Source organism: Rhipicephalus microplus, chromosome 5 (genome assembly GCF_043290135.1).
Source record: "Rhipicephalus microplus isolate Deutch F79 chromosome 5, USDA_Rmic, whole genome shotgun sequence".
In the NCBI taxonomy this organism is placed as follows: domain Eukaryota; kingdom Metazoa; phylum Arthropoda; class Arachnida; order Ixodida; family Ixodidae; genus Rhipicephalus; species Rhipicephalus microplus.
Window position 1 is genome coordinate 102743730 of NC_134704.1, and position 12864 is coordinate 102756593.

A 12864-nucleotide genomic window follows, 5' to 3' on the forward strand; every position below is an offset into this window, starting at 1 on the left:
GACTTTGTACTAGTGTAAATAGTTTGTGTACATATACTTATTCTGGTCACAAATTGCTACTGATTTATGTGGTGAAAATGCTGTTGAATATGAATTGCTATATGTACACTTGTTTGTATGAGAGTACTATTTTTGTGTGTACATTGCGTGCGAAGAGTATACTGATTGATTGTCAATTCATTTTTTATACAAGTGCTTGTTTCGACTTCTGCATAGGCTCTGATTTGAGCTTGCAGTATTAATTCGGTAAATAAATAAATAAATAAATAAATCTTTTGTTTCCCCCACTCCTTCCCCTGTGCACTACTGTTAGGCGCAGCACCGTGCTCCCTACCGGGCTGCAAAAATTAGGCGCCTTCTTCTAACCCCGCCACTACAGTTTGCCGCGTCGGACTCGCGGCCGCCGTCTTCTGCTCTTCTCCTTCTTTTTGTATTTCCCTCTTATATTCTGTTTGTCCTCTCCTACCATCCCATAAAAGGAACTGTGTCGTGTCGCCTAACAACAGACAGAAAGTCGGTACATTTTCTCTTCTTCAGGAATCATTTGCATCACCACCTTCACCACCACTACGGCTGAGGTGTCCTCCCTGAGAGAGACACTTGCAAGGAGCACTTTTCACTTCAAAACTACCACTCCCTCTTCGCCACCCCTTTTCCCTCTCTGTGTGGTGTTGGGAACAGTACAAGCAAATCTAGAAAATAAATTTGTTCAGGGTAATACTGTCGCACTAAGAAAAAAGAAAACTTGCCGCCACCGCTGGAAGGTGACCCTCCACAGCTCGGAGCTGAACACGCAGCTTCGGGCCGTCCGGCAGGCCGAGGATGTAACCCGAGTCCAGAAACTCGGTGCCGCCACCTGAGGCCACCAAAGTCAAACTGCCGGCTCACCGTGTCAAATAATCTTTTCTCTTTACAGTTATAACTACCTATAATGATGAATACGACCTCCGTCGACAGCTGTTTCTCCTAATGTTTCCACGTGCTTTGGACTATTGAAAGGAAGGAATGAGATATACGTGAGAAAAGATATTCATGTGTTTCTAACAAATTTTGGTTGGCAGAGCGCGTTTAAAGTTAAAGTTGGCAGAGCCCTTTAAAGTTACTATATATGCTACCATTAGGTATACGTATATGCTACCTAAAAGTTACTGTATGGGCTAGCTCTAGTTCCCTTTAGAACCTTTAGATTTCTTGACCCGTGTTCTGAGTCATGCGCTCAGTATTATAATAAATGATCCTTTCCGACTTGAATGATTTGTGCCGGCATCTAACTTGCAAATCAGGGGGGTGGGGGGAAGGACTCACTGAGACCAGTGATAAGAATATAGCCTGAAGAATAACAAGCTGTACTGGTGGAGACACGTGGTGTTGAGTTGATATCTGAGTCATGCTTCTCACCTACGTATGACTTATTTGCCCCCCCCCCTTCCCCCACTACCGAAAACAACCGTCTCTCTTATCTCTGTACTAACTTATCGCCGCGGAGAGAAATGCAATGGCCTGATCATAGTCAGGAAAGTGAGTCATAAGACGTGAGTCACGGGCGGCTTGACAACGTCCTTGTTGGCTCAGGGAAGGGTGGAGAGATGCCAAGAAAGCTGGAAACTTATGCATTGTTCCCATTCGTTTCACTTGCGCTTCGTGAATTGGTTGACGGAGGCGCTGCACTCCGGCATTTGTAAAAATTCAAGAAGAAGCGAGAGATTGACAATTCAAGGGAAAGCCCTTTACTGTTCGAAGCGAGGTCGAGTTGCCTTTGAACGCGTATTCATAAAGCGAGGTTCAGAAAAGAAGAACAATGTACATGCTGGAGGGGGGGGGGGGGATTAAGGAAACGATGAAACATATGTTCTGATTGAATGCGGAGATATCCAACAAGGTATAATTAAAATCAAATCAAAGCTTATTTACATCTCGAAAGATGTGGGCAAGCTTGGGCGAAAAGCGAAACGATTCGCTTGAAGTAAGCCGAAGCCTTCATGCACAAGACATACAGTCGAGAACACAAGCATGTGCAAATACTAGTCCCCCTCCCACACACACACACCAAAGCAGAAATTAATGAGACAAAGTAAGCGTATAAAGCATTAGTTTTATTGATAGAGGCAGGATGTGCAAAATTTTCCAATAAGGAAAGGAAATAAAGAAATAAGGTATATGCGTGTGAGTACAACCATATATAGATGGGGCTTTGGTTTTTAGGGACAAATATGGAAAGCTAAACACATCCGCGATAGAAGCAAGTAAGAGATGGTTAGAGTACTGGTGGCAGAAAAGTAGAGATAAAGGACAGAAATAGTGGGAAAATGAGGTCATTCTGCCGGAAGAGGCAGAGAGATGGAACACAAACATATACGTTTCATTGTTATAATAAGATCCATTTAATCGATGTAGATAAGGCATTAGACCAACATTTTAAAAAGATTTTTTTTTCTTGCGAGCCTGGTGACACACATGCCACCGTCCCGTCATAAAGGAGACGCTCATAGCACCCATTCATCCATCCGTTTCACGAGTTTGACACGGCGGCGGTGGCACTGCGGTATTAGTTTCGAAAACTGCAGCTGTCGGGCAAGACTAGGCTGTGCCGAGTCCGTGCAGCACAAGACGGCTGCAGCCGCAGCACACGACACAGCCCACTGCAGACGCGCGTGGTTTTAGTGGCGCCCAACAAGTGTGACAGTAAGCCTTTTCCGGTAGTTGCACATGCCAGGCAATGTCTTTTTACGAATCATGGCCTCTACAACGCGCGAGACAGCCGACCTTAGGAATAGGGCTTGGAGGACATCTGCACCCTCGTATTCGTTGTTTCCGTGCCTTGTTGCTGCTGTACTCGCTGAAACATTCCGTGCACGACGTCGGCACACAGACGGCACCACCATGAAATACTTCTGGAAGTGCCGCCACCGCTGGCGCATAAGCGTTAAGATTGTTAACGGTGAGCTAATGTTGATCCGGGAGCAACAGCTGTGAGTTGACACCTGACACCTCCCCCTTTCCTTCCAGTCAAAACACGTCCACCTCAAAGTCTATATTCAAACATTGGTTCAGGAACTTCGTGTACGTCATTGGCATCCCTCACCAATAGGCACGCTGATCGGAAAACGTGTTTTGAACCTATATACAGAGATAAAATGAGGGGGGAATTCATTTTGAGAGAGTAGAAAAAAGTATAAAAACAGCCTCTAAACAGGTGACCTGTTAACCTTTTTTTTTCCCTGTCGAATCATCAATTCGTCCCTGTCTCTACCCATGTCACACCGGTCCCGTTAAATAGGGAGGCAATCGCCGGGCTAATTCCAAGAGCCGAAGTATCGGCCCCCCGAACCGCGCCACGAAAGCGTGGACAATTTAGAAGTGGTCCTTTTTGGCGCGCCAGCGGACGCCGGCTGTGGCCCAAAGAACAAGTCAGAGCCGAGAGCTGATAAACAAACAAATTATATTCTCAAAATTGGCAGATCAAAAACAATACACGAGAATGCACACTCCACAATAGTTACATACAATACGTCACCAATCAATCAACACACTACACAGTATAATTAGCCCCTCTCGAACAACGGACACAGACAACAATACGCACTACAATGCAGTCGCATGCATTGAACAACCAAGACACTCAAAGACTAAAGGGATAGAAAACCTATTCAGTCCAAAGTTCTTGGAACCAAAGTCCAGATGATACTCTTCCGAGAATCACTCACTCAAAGTCCAGCGTTGTTGTCGTTCCGCAGCTCTCGAAGTTTCTCTTCCAGGAAACCTCCCGTCTTCAATTGGCCACTCTTCCAACTTCAACTTCTTCGCCGGAACACGTCGGCTTCACACACGCAGCTGTTGCCCCGCGTCTTCGCTCGATAGCGGTAAACACACACTCTTGCCTGTAGCTCGAGTCGTCACCCCTCAGGTGGAAATCCTCTTCACCTCCGGCCTCGTCCCTTCGGACCAAAAGCTTCGCCGACTACACGGCGGAATCCCTACGCGCTCTGGCGCTCACTTCCGTCTCCTCCTGCTTTCTCGTCTCGGCTGCTCGATTAAATACGTTCCGCGCCACCTTCCAGAAAGTTCTCCTCATTTCGTCGGCGCGATGCGCAGCGAAGGCTGGGGAGAGGTGCGAGACGGTTCGACTGCCCTCCGCGTCGGATGAGTCAACTCGGCGTGGCCACGCCTCCTTCGTTCTAGAAACATCGCGGGCTATCTCGGCCGCCGATGTGGGGTGAGGAGGTTCGTCGTGAAGCCACGCTTCTGCGGGGAGAGCGCGCGCCCGGGGAGCCTTGGACGTTTGCTTTCTTTTTTTTTTCTTTTGACCTCGCGGCGTTTCTCCCGCCCGTTATCGCAAGAATTTGGCGGCGCGCCCGTTTTTAGCGCTCGTTTTGTGACAACCCACGAATGCTAGCCGTTGATACGGAGTTTCGATCGCAACCATTCAGCTACTACGCCCTGAGCCGCGCTCTCACTTTCTAATTTTCACTACGGTGATTATGTGAACAAAAACCGTGGTGGCCTGGGCCAAACCAGAAGAAAACGAATATTTCATGCGATATGTTCAGTGGCAAAGCCGGTAGGAGGTTTGAGCTGTCAACTCTCTATCACCCCGAAATCATTGCATTATGAACGATACAAACACATGAAAGAACACAGATTAGATTTTCCAGAGTTCAGAACAGCCAGAAAAATGTTTTTACGTAGGCCCCTGGATTATTTCCCCGTTTAACTTGTTCTACGTGGGAACAGACTTAAACCAACCTTCTTGTCTTGTAGCTTTTCGTATAGGCTTGGTAATGAAAGAAAGAGAGAACTAGAGGCACTTTCAAATCAATGCGCAGAAATGTGCTCCGGCACGAGCAGCAGAATAAGGCGCCAGCATTTACCTCCTCGAGAACCACTTGGGGACAGGTTATGGGTTGAGTCGGACTGAAACGGGCAATGCCTTTTGCGCTGAGAAAGCGTCAGAAGTTGCAGGCTTTCAGAAGATTTTGGGTCGTCTGTTGGAGGAGTTTCTAGGCTCACGGTTGGCATAGGTGGTACACCAGCCCGGGCTCACCTCCTCCCCGTCCCCCCGAAATATTTTTTTTTGCCGTGGCTTAGAGTCAAAAAAATACACTCTGCAACACGGTCCCTGTCTGTGGTCCCTGTCTTATCAGAGCTATGGATAACTAACCAACTAGCCGAACAGTCTGTTCTCCTAAATTTCGGGGGTTGTTGTGATGTTGCAAAGGCGTTGTTAGCCTGGTCTAAAAGGCTGGCAACTGTACCGCCTGAGCGTCTCTCGAATTAAAGGGGTCAGTCACAAAATGCCACTCAGCCAAGTGTCTCTCAGGAAAGTCAGCAGGATCTGTTGCACGCTCTTCCTCGTCACCGTTGGTTCTTCAGGAAAAATGACATCCTCCAATGTCCCGTGTATAGTGTGTTAAATATGGGACGGTCACTTTGGTTCATGTGCGGTGCGGTGAAGAAAGGAACGAAAGACTGGATCTAGTACACATTATATATTAACAAAGAACAAACAATAGAACACAATATTAACAAAGAACAACAATATTAACAAACAATAGCCACGCAAGCAGGAAGGGATCCCTGACGTGACGCAAGCGTATCTGCAGTCCTGAGTGGGCTCTTAGATTTCACAGCAGGCCAGCGGTCGACCCTCAGTCGCCGGTCATGAACGTCCAACGCGGTGTGGCTTGCGATGCAGCAGGGCTCGTGGTGGTTGAATTGACGTGAGGGTCGGTAGGCACGGGACCGCTCAGGAACCATCCATGTACTGGACACAAGTAGTACGCCTGGGGTATCAGTGGTCGCAGTAGCGTGGCCAGTCAGGAGGCTGCCCAGCGGTAGTCCCGAGTAGCCCTCACGAACATGGGTCGCCTCTCGAACGCTGTCTGCCTGCGTGGCCACGCTTCCAGTTTGTGTGTTTGTTTCCCTGGACTCGTGACGCACACCCACTCAGGGGGATTGGCCAAGAAAGCGTAGTGCATTCTTTCTGTGAGCATTATACCTATGTGTAAAAATTAATTTGTAATATAGTATGACTAATGTAAGGAAAGTCACATAAAAAGAGAGCAAACGAAAAAAAAAACGGAAAAGTCGATTTGAGAAATGTTGAGATTTCAGGTGCCGTGATCACCACTCAGCTGCGTTTACTTCACCTCACCATTTAGAACTTTTTTAGATACTAAATATTAACTATTTCATTGAAGATCACAATGGCACACGTTTGGATGCCTGAATATAATCGCAAACGGCATTGAAAGCATCCCTGTGGCAATGTCCCAAAACTGAGGCACCAAAGTTAAGTGCAGTTTCCGCCGTCAATGTAACGCCTATTTTCAGAAATTGATTAACTCAAAGTTTTTTTCTAGGTATAGCGTGTCAGCGGCGACAATAAAAAATGTTCAATCGATTCCATTTCTCCGCAGAATGCGCAGAGGGGTGCTTCTCGCTTCTTCCTCTGTTTTTTTTTTCCTTCGTCGCCAGCACGCGCTTTCTTTTTAGCCGCTGCGTGGGTTCTCGTTGTCTTCGTTCTTCTTTCACTACACCGTGCTCGTGACAACCTTTCTGAAAGCTGCGTAGCATCTCTGTCCTTTCTCTGTCAAACTGCGGGCACAGCCAAATGAAATGCTCAATGTCACTGATTGCACCACAAACGGCACAAAACTGGGAAGTGCCTCACCCAGTCTTGAATGACTAACACGGCGTGTATGCGGAGACGGTTCTTATTCGATAAAGCGGCGTCGCTTGTTCTCTGGAAAGTCCGTGGATTACGAATGACTAATGCGGAAGCTTGTGGATTGTCCTGAAGTGATTGCGTATTACATTCTAGGTAGTTGTTCCGGTAAGTTTTAGGAGCTCTTAATTTTTGGGACGCAAGTTCGCGCTTCGCGTGCAAAGGCAGCAGCCTTAGGTTGCCTTCAATTCAATTTCAACGTGGGATGGGATCCACTGAAATTTTACATCGAAGCTCCTGCCAATCAGGTGTTTAATGAGCGCCAGAGATTGTCTTGTGAATCCTTCTTGAGGTAGCCCTCGATGCAGTCGTTGTAACGCTGACTGTGAATCAATCAGCACTATCATATCTCGTGCAGAAAGTGTTTGCAATTTTCGCAAAGATTGCTGTGCTTTCTACTGTTGTGAACGACACAACATGATTTAGGCGGCCTGACCATGACACGCGCAGGGAGGGTATGGAGAAAGCCGCTGTGCAGCTATCCGTTTGTGTGCATACCAATCCATCCGTGTAAACTTGTAGGTGACCACGGTATACATGGTGTTCAAATGGTCCAACACCAGAAACTTTGCTTCCTCAGCTAGAACCGTGCTTTTCGTCAGCACTTTAGGGACACTGAAGTTACATGCAACGTCCATACAGGACCATGGTGGGTGGATAGGCTCCGTTGAGGTGATTTGAAGCCTAAACGTCGAAATGTGTTCAGCGCCGTGTGAAAATGTTTCAGCGTTTATAGGCTTGAAATCGCCTAGGCTTCTATTGCTAGTACATCGGGCCCTTTTGTATGTTCTCCGCATCCGTGCACTCTAGTGTCCTTCATCACCGTTGCAGCCTGCAGAGCCAGAACGCTTTTGCATCAGAGCACGGATTCTATACACGACGTGGTAAAGCTATTTTATGTCGGCATTGTTCCTTCTTTTGGCCACGGTTTAAGGACATGCAAGATCCTGAATTATGAATGGCAGAGAAATGTCCACTGAAGAGCAGTGGGAGGCTGTTTTGCGCAGCTCGAGGACCGATATTCAGGATCGAGGTCATCCTAGAGTGGGCTGAGAGGGTCGAGGAGGACTACTTCATGTAGTTAGTCCCCGCCACACTCTTTCCTATTGTCCCCTTCTCTTTAAAAAGGGATAAATAAAGTTCTTCATTCATGGCACGGATCTCCAGAAATCCTTATATATCAGCGCATTCATCTCTCCACACATAAAAAGAGAATGCCGATAAAGCTGCTCGGAATTTTTTTTCTGCTTGTGGATCAGACGGCCGAATTTTCGTGGAGCATCACTCTTCCAAGGCCGCGTGCTGAAAAGCCAAAAAAGTAGTGCTCACCGGCGTGAAGCGGTCAGGACCGCGGGGAATATCACCCTCCCGGACCAATACGCATCGAGTACTCAGCCTGGGGCCGGAGTTTGTTATAGAACGAAGGAAGGCAGCACCCGAACTGCTTTGTATGGAACGATGCGTTGGCAGGTCTCCATCGGACGGTGATGGTGTTCCTTGCGTGAGCAAATGCTTTGATGTGATGTGTCATAGGAAGCCTGTGTGACCCATCAATATGTGCTACGAGTACAGCATTTTTTACGGGACTCTTCGTTATGCGTCCTGCCGGCCTACAAGGCTTTGCTGTCCTCACTGAGAATGAATTGAAATCGAAGGCTGGCGAAGCCATTGCGTCTGTTTTGTGGGGTTGTGAAGACGTCTCGATGCAGAAAGTGAAAGCGGATGGGGAAATGTTATGTTCTCGTTTTAACCTTTCCTACCTGGCGATATTTGTCGCAGGGAGCAAGAGCATCAGTTTAGAAGTTATGTTTTCTGTAAAGACCCACAAGTTACTTTGTCCACTCGGAGGGATCGTATCTAAAAAAATAACGTGACAGGATACCCTTGCCGTTTTTTTTTTTTGCAAAATAAGCTTAGCCTACTCCGTATTGACGACCCATTCCTGGTAACTTGAAAAGCTCGAACAACGTATTAGAGTACCTCAGTGCAAATAACGAGAGGAGAATGTTTGCCTGCTCGTATTGCGTTGAAGAACTGTACTATTGCATGCCACATGATGCGATCATGCGTTGAATTGAAGACCACATAGATGTCTATGGCGTCATTGCCTTCCAAACCCAGACAAGAATTTCCGCAAGCGGTTTCCTGTAACTATACTGGCGTTTTATCTAAAATCCACATTTGCTGAATGTGGTGAGACTATATGTCTTCAGAAAGAAGAGGTCTGTATACTGGCTCCTGTCTTGCAGCTGTCTTGAAGTTACTTCTCGGCCGTCTAAACAGACCCCTAAAAGTAAAAAAAAAATAGATAAAGTGTTTGCACGTTTTTAGGTATACGTTGACAACGTGCTGTATGAGTGTGATTGAAATAACACTGTGACTGAAGTGATTTCCATGCTCTGCGACTGTGCTGACAAACTGTAGTTATTGCGCAAAAAGTTCCCGCTGATAATGTCATCCAGTTTTTAGAAATCAAACTCTTTTCACCAGATGATAGTTGTATGAATGATCAACCGCAACCAACTAGCCCAGCAACGTGCCAGCAGCCAGTGTTGTGGAAAATATCACGCTCGCGAGACTAAAACGCTCCTTCCGCGTACATTGGCATATTCTATATCTAGTTGATGGAGCGCGCAATTGCTAACCTCTGTTTGGGAAATGCACGGTGCAAGCCGCCTTCACTGATTGTTTATCCAGTCGAAAATAGCGGCGGCTGGATGAGGTTGCCCTGCCCACGTGCTCTTGTCAGTGGCGGAGAAGGCGTTGGGATAAATGAACCGGCAAGCTCGAACAGACAAGACAGGTGGCCTGCAAAGCGGAAGTAGATCCGGCGTTTGCCGCTTCACAAAAATTAAGGAGGTTTTGTAAAGCTACTGACTCTTCACATGAAACGCCGAGGAAGCGCCATGAAGCAGCAGTGCGTCTTCGAGCGTGGTCTGCGCCATTTTCGTGCGGCGAACCGTATATAGAACAGACAGGCAGATACCCTATTCATAGGCGCAGAGAGCACAAACAGAAAATTAAATGTTACCGCGACGAGCACGTATCAGCAGATTGCAATGACTGCGGCTACCGACAACTTTCAGCGAATCTGAAGTTCTGTGGAGGAACTGTGATAAGGACACACGAATGATAGTAGGACGCCCGGTTGATTTCTCGCTGTAGAAAATACGAACTGCGTCAGCGCGCCATCGATTGCCCTGTGTGTGTAGCTGAATGATGCTGGCTTGCATTTCCGATACGAATTTTTTAGTGTTATTCTGCTTTCATTGCTGTAAAGATATGTCATGTTTGCGAAAAAAAAAAGCGTTACGTCCTGTACTTTTTCTGTGGTCTGTGTCTTATCAGCGCTATGGCTTCATTGAACGCAACCAACCAACTAGCCCAAAAGTCTGTTGCACATCCACCTACCCTGCTCCCATTTCAGATCAAGGTGGTTCACCCCTTGAAAAAAATTCCGCCTACTCTCCTGACGGTTGGAACTGCTTAGGGAAGAAGGAGAGCGAGGAGGGTGTTGAAACAACTTTGAGTTCAGGAGCATGTCTCCGCTGGTTTTGAACCTGTCATAACAAGCTCCCCTCGGCTTCCTTTCAGTGTCCCACTGTCCAGGCAAAACGTTACCTTTCGTACGCCCGCTTCCCGGCACACGTCGCAAAAGCCACACAAACCGGTAGCATTTATTTCCTGCTTCTTCGTTTCTTTGTATTTTTTTGCGTTCATCTCAGGAACCGGAGGTAACCGCGCAGGCCACGAGTCACCCAGAGGCTTGGGGCGTGTCATGGGCCGTCGGAGCATACAAAAGGGGTTTACTGCAGAATATTTCGTTTTTTTTTCCATTGTTGTTGTTTAGCGGACCAAGGCACGGCAAAACCGTGGACCAAGGTCACATGCTACCCCATCTGGTGTCCTTGTTTTCTGGTGGTATCCACCTCTCGGCGAGGCACACAACTACTTCGCAGTAATCAAGCAAAAAGGTACAAGAGGGCGCCAGGGGGCTCCAAAGAAGCACAGTCACTCGTCTATTTGAATGACCACACAGAGACACGCCAGCAGACACGTGGGCTCTTGAGGACTTCGTGTTGCCGTACTTTTTTTCGAGCTCGCGAGGTAAGCCTGTCTTTGGTCTGTTTCTGATGGGGCTTTCCATTTTGGCATGGCGATTATTGTCAATGTTTGTAGCGATGACTTGTTTTGCTTGCACTTGCTTGTGGCCTTGCTCTATAGAATCTGCGTATATAAGCTGCGAGTCTGAGACTATGTGCGCCACGGTTCGGGAAGCGTTGATGGACTGTGACCAACTGGATTCGGAGCTATAGCCTTCATTCAGCTACAGCACGCGATCAAATCGACGTTGATCGCGTATGATTCGCAACCACGAGGTTTCAAAGCGTTCGTGTTTCAGGCCGTAACGAGTGCAATATCGTGCGAGCGTGCGCGCTTGCTTAGAGATGTGCAACACCTTGTGTTGATTTCCGATGCAGGCGCTGCCACAATCACGTTTATAACAGCGAGTTGTCTCCGTCACTTGCGAAAATTTGTGGGGCGGCCGCCACGTAAGGCTGTTTTTCAACAATAAGTCTCGTCCTCAATGTGTATGTCACCCTACAAGACGTTTTTCTCGTTCATATGCTATACACGAACCCAACTATTTTCACAAAATGATGCGTCTTCACGTGGGCAAGGTTCTTTTTGGCGTTGCATAAGTGGTTGCCAGACTGGAATGGTGGTTGTTGCCAGACTGCCGCTAAACTTCGCGGATAATTGTCTTCTGTAGTGTTGGCTTTTTTGTCAGAGTTTGGTGCTATCGGCGGTGCATTTCTTGGCTGAAAATTTTTCTTCTGTAGTTGTGGCTTCTACGTAAGAGTTTGGTGCTATCCGCGGTGCATTTCTTGGCTGAAAATTTTTCTTGTGTAGTTGTGGCTTCCCCGTAAGAGTTTGGTGCTATCCGCGGTGCATTTCTTGGCGGAAAATTTTTCTTTTGTAGTTGTGGCTTCTTTGTAAGAGTTTGGTGCTATCCGCGGTGCATTTCGCGAGTGCATGAGCGACGCTGGCCGTTTTAATTAACGGAATGAACCGAGCCTAGCAGAAGTCGCGCGTGGTGCTGCCGTGCAATTAAGAGGCCGTTTTAATTCCGTTTTAATTAACGGAATGAACCGCGCTATACAGAATTCGTTTTATTTACAGAATGAACCGCGCCTAGCAGAAGTCGAGGGCGGCGCTGCTGCGCAATTAAGAAGCCGTTTTAGTTCCGTTTTAATTAACAGAATGAACCGCGCATTAAAGAATTCGTTTTATTTACGGAATGAACCGCGCCTAGCAGAAGTCGAGGGCGGCGCTGCTGCGCAATTAAGAGGCCGTTTTAATTAACGGAATGAACCGTGCCTAGCAGAAGTCGCACGTGGTGCTGCCGTGCAATTAAGAGGCCGTTTTAATTCCGTTATAATTAACGGAATGAACCGCGCATTACAGAATTCGTTTTATTTACGGAATGAACCGCGCCTAGCAGAAGTCGAGGGCGGCGCTGCTGCGCAAGTAAGAGGCCGTTTTAATTAACGGAATGAACCGTGCCTAGCAGAAGTCGCGCGTGGTGCTGCCATGCAATTAAGAGGGCATTTTAATTCCGTTTTAATTAACGGAATGAACTGCACATTACAGAATTCGTTTTATTTATGGTATGAACCGCGCCTAGCAGAAGGCGGCGCTGCTGCGCAATTAAGAGGCCCTGTTTATTAACGGAACGAACCGCACCTAGCAGAAGTCGAGCGCCGCACTGCTGCGCAATTAAGAGGCCGTTTTAATTAACGGAATGAACCGCGCCTAGCAGAAGTCGAGCGCGGCGCTGCTGCGCAATTAAGAGGCCGTTTTAATTAACGGAATGAACTGCCCATTACAGAAGTCGAGGCACGTTCTCTTGCTGTGTGCGCAGCTGTGCGATTAAGATATCGCGTCTCAGTATTAGGGATTACGGGGAAAACTGAATAGAGTCACAGCAGGTGATGCGCTGCCCCCCTCCCCCCTTACTTTTCTTTTTTTTTTCTCTCTCAGCTGATCGTGTCGCGTCGACCGCGCGCTACGACAGGGGACGCTACGCTTCCCCTAGCTGTGTCAGCACAAGACATATCGTTCGGACTCGTGTATAC

The 12864-nt window shown here is 47.5% G+C and overlaps 1 protein-coding gene across 1 annotated transcript in view; it reads left to right on the forward strand.

Annotated features, from left to right (window-relative positions):
• Positions 1-10673: 10673 nt before the first annotated feature.
• The window catches only part of LOC142817891 (uncharacterized), a 31659-nt gene continuing 29468 nt past the window's right edge, over positions 10674-12864 (forward strand). Inside the window, exon 1 of the mRNA XM_075895834.1 lies at positions 10674-10831. The gene's annotated coding sequence lies outside the window, so the exon portion shown is untranslated. The remainder of the gene's footprint in view (positions 10832-12864) is intronic.